A 4,814-nucleotide genomic window follows, 5' to 3' on the forward strand; every position below is an offset into this window, starting at 1 on the left:
AAGAACTAGAAGAGACAAATGATCTTTCTTACCTTCATCTCTCTAAGCGCATGATGGAAATGAAGTCTAAACTTGAGAAAAGGTTAGAGGAGAAGATTGCATCATTACATTAATCTTCCTTAAGGTCTTTACATGCATGTGAGTCACCTTCTTTAAGGTCATCCTCTTCTTCTAGGTCTACATGCTCTACTTCAAGACATCAATTATCTTCATCTTCTAGATCTAAAGACCTTTTTAGAGAACAAGCACTTGAGCCTATGCCAAAATTTCATGATGGACCTATCTTTGATGAAGATAATGATGAAGACATGAATGCATGCTATTCACTTGAGAAACAACAAGAAGATCCTAGGCATACTTCTAATAGAACTTTTACTCCCTTGGAAGATTCTTATGATGACACTTTGCAAAAACTTCTTGGCAATAAGATCATCACGTTACCTAAATCTAGCTCATATGGAAACCCATTCTTGGATATCTATTGTGCTTATCATCAACATAATGAGCATAGTACTTCAGATTGCATTGAGCTAAAACATAAAATCCAAGATCTTATTGATAATGGAATTATTGGAACCTCTAGTGACTCATGTGTTGAGGATACTTCTCTTGAGCAAGATTATGTTGATGAACCTATGTCTAGTAGTGGCTCCATTACATCTTCCACTTCTTCCAACAGTCATGCATCTCCCAACACTTCAAATCTTTCCAACATGCCTCCATCAAATAAAGAACCTAATGCTTTCCACATTGACTATGTGTATCTTCAAGGGCTACCTCTAAAAGAAACTCAAGCTAACCTTCACTTGGCTACAAACCTTTTCCATGCTACCAATCCTAAACATCCTCAACCTTCATACACTACTATGCCTAATCCAAGCACTACTCCATTCACTCTTCATTCTCCCTTGTCCTTAGAAGGAGCTCCATGTCAAGAGGACTCTCAAAAAGAAAAAGCTATAAATGTCAAGAAAGATCAAGATCAAGCACCCTTTCATCTCTTTCAAGATTTTTCCCCTCCATATCCTATAGCTAATCCACCTCCTAAATATGATGAAGACACCACTTCCATTATCTCCCTTGAGCTTACTGAAAATTATGAGAAAAGTTCTCTTCATATGCTATCCAAAGCTACTTGTCAAGATCAAAGCATCCCCTCATGTTCTACTTCTCCACATCCACTTCAAAATTATGCTCAAGCTTCAGGTGCTTCTATTAAAAATGGTGTTCCTATCAAAGGTACTCATGAGTCTATTGATGGCTTTGACCATGTTGCTCACTCTAAAGATGTTGATATCCCTTCCCACTATCCCTCTGCATCTTCTAAATCTATCCTTGGTCCTTATCCATCTAAGCTAAAGCCTTCAAACCTTCCATCAATATTGGGGCCTTACGTTCCTTCATCTCCTACACTTTCCACTTCTAGCTCTCCCATCATACCTCAAGATCAACAAAGACACTCATCCTTGATGACTTTTCACCCATCTATACATCTAAACTAGTCATATCATATTTATTCATCCACAAATCCCAAGTCCTTTGGAAGTGAGAATAAACATAAGAATCCATTGAAAAAGAAAGATCACTATGTCCCATCTAATCGACATGTGAATGCTAAGAAGGAGAATGCACAAAAGAGACCGCAAAGGTCCACTATTAAAAAAGCTAAATCAAAGAAAATATGGGTTCCTAAACCCATTATTGAAGAAATGTGTTTTGAAGTATCCAAAGGAAAATCTAAAGCTATATGGATTCCCAAGTCTCTTTTAGAAGACTTGAATATTGAAAATAGTTCAAAGTTGACATTCAAGCTTCCAAAGGCTTATATTCCATCTTCTTCCAAAAATCTTCCTAAAAATATTCCAAAGCCTTCCACTCCACTTTTTTCCAAATCTCTTCTACCACTTCATACATCTAAATCTCAAGCTATTTCATCCATGATTCCTCCATCGTTCCAATACCCTTCAAGGTGTGTGTCAATGTTCATCTTGTACAATATTTCAACTACCCTCATGAAATCCTCTAAAGCTTACACTTACTTTCTATACATGAACTATTATCCTATATATATTCTTCCTACTACCATTTCTCTTTCATCACCCTATCAACATCTTTGAGCATACCTTCCTATGGTCTTGGCTTATCATGACTTATCTTTTCTATAGGAGCACTATCTACATTCAAAAAGCTTGAGCTCTTTCTAAAAAAAAAAAAAATAAAAAAAAAAATGTGCCTTAGTGAAAACCACATCTTGTGGCACCTTGGTAGCAAAAGGAAAGAGAAACAAATGCGTCCTATGGTGAAAACTACATCTTGTGGTACCTTGGATAAGTACCATGATGAAAACCTGGCAAACAGGCATCATGCGTAATTCTTCCACCATCCATCTATCCCCTCTTCTCTCTTTGATCTTGACAATGTTGAGCTATCTTGGCATATTGGCTATCTTATCCACCAAATTTTCTATTGTGCTCTCCCATTCACTCATAGCCTCTATCTTGAGCTTTATTCTTATTTCTCTATCCCATTGCTATACTATCTAGTTGACCCCTTGATCTTGATCATAATAAATGAAACATGGTTCTCATAGGTCTCTTGACATGTCTACTCTTTTGGACTACATGCTTCATGCTATCTCACTTGTTGGCTTTACTACTTATCCTACATGCTATCTTGCTCATTTCTTCCATTGCTTATCCAAAACATGCTTCATATGACTATTTCACCTCTTTCCCTAGCTTGGGTACTCTTGAGTAGTCAGTCCTTAAGGATCACTTTCACTTGCTTCATACTCTTTTTTCATCCATCTTTGCTTATCCACTGGCTCATTGCTCCATCATATCCTATACCTTGCTAGACATTGGGAGAAAATGATGTGATCTTGCTTAAGAACTAGTGATATCTAAAACCTTCTAAAAAATTCCAAAAAAAATCATATATGATCCTGAAAAAAAATAATCCTAAAAATCAGAAAATGTCCTGAAAAAATGATCATCTTAGTGAAAACCTAGCAATAGGCACTTTGATGTATCACCAAAAAAATCAAAAATACAAAAAAATTGAAAAAAGTCTTGAAAAAATTTGTCAAGTGGTGAAAATCTAGAAACATGTGCTACTCGAGACCCTTGCACCTATGTCTATCAGTCTCAATCACCTATTTTGCTACACATTTCCTAGCTTGGAATTGTTTCTTGTCCTCGTCTTAGGGGTACAATTTCTTAGCCTAATGAGGTATTCTTGTGCATTAGGGTTTCTTGGAAAACTCCCAAAATAGTGTTTCTCAACACTTCCCCCACCTTGACATCAAGTGTTTTTCAACACTTTTCAGATAGTTTACCTACGGTCTCCGATGTCGCAATATTTCTCACTATCAAAATCAAGTCTGGAAGAAATGGCCAAGTGACTTACACACACGCACTTTAACACTTAAACGACTGAGCTATGCTGATATTTATCTACTTTGTGTGTTGTCTATGATGATTTCTTTTCCATGTGTTCCCTCCCTAATAGTCTTTCGAGGATGTCATTGACTAGAAGACTGGGGGCATGGGGCATGTCTTCTTGATTTTTGCTTGTGGGTATACTTTGTTTGTCTATAGTGTTGTGAGCATTTATGCTGGTCCTATTCAACACGTTGACTTACAAATGTATCATCCTTGACTATTTTGCAAGACTGCACTCAGGGTTTATCCTGGCGCTTATGCCTTGATATAGGTGTAATCTTGCTAAATTAAACTTGGGGAATCTAATCATGTAGTTATCTTGACTAACATGTCTCTAATGCTTAGATTGGATTTCTACATACCTATCTAATATCGATCATATTCATATCCTCATAGTTATACTAGTGATGGTTGTATGATCTCATGATGTCCCTAAAAAATGCTCAATGATGAAATTAAGAGTCCAAATGTTATGCGCTTCTTGCTGGTAAACCACTTTGCATATTAGCTTGCATTTTAGGTTCATTTTCTAGCTTAGTCTTGCATTCTTGCATATGAGGAGAGCTCTCTTTCTTCATCTTTTTGTGGACATATCAGCTAACTCCTTTCATATATTTCTTTACTTTCTTCTTGTTCATGTCTTTTCACCTTCTTAATCTTTCGCTTCATCTCTTTTCTATCTTGTCATCACATTATATAAATTTTTGACCTCTTAAATAATTTTGACGTCCTAGATTCATTTTTAGGATCGAAATCCAAATTTGAGTTCATCTTGATGGTCAAAATTGTCTTTTAAAATTCTACTTTCTTCTGAGCAGTTAGCTGACCTTTAGAGGTCTAATCTCTGAATCATCACTGGGGCATCTTCATTTCTTCATGTCTTCATCATTTCCATACTTCATATCTACTTAAATTCACTATTTCATGTCTAAAATCACTTTTCTACTCATTTGGACCTTATTTTTATGCTATATCCTTCAAGGTCAACTCTAGTCAAATTGGGGCATTTTATCAATTTTTTTATATAGTCATTCTTGGGTTCTAATCATCTATCTTTCATCTTGGACATTGCTATATTCTAATTTTCTCATTTCTAGCCAATTTTTGCATCCCCTTACCTCATTTCAATTTCGATCCCGAGGGGGCATAAATACTCTATCACTGCTTAGGAGCATTTGTTTGATCTTCTCACTTGCTCTCACTCTATTTGCTTTTCTAAGTGTTAGCATTCTTCTTGAATTCTGACATCATATTTTCCTAGTGTTCAGTACTACCACTATCAAGCTGTACATTTAGGACTTGCTATCTTTTTCTACATTTCGTTCTTCAAAATTAGATATCTATTTCTATTGCTACCTACTTAGCTTCTAT

This window comes from Cupressus sempervirens, chromosome 11 (genome assembly GCF_028749045.1).
Source record: "Cupressus sempervirens isolate cs-2001-9-10 chromosome 11, ASM2874904v1, whole genome shotgun sequence".
Classification (NCBI taxonomy): domain Eukaryota; kingdom Viridiplantae; phylum Streptophyta; class Pinopsida; order Cupressales; family Cupressaceae; genus Cupressus; species Cupressus sempervirens.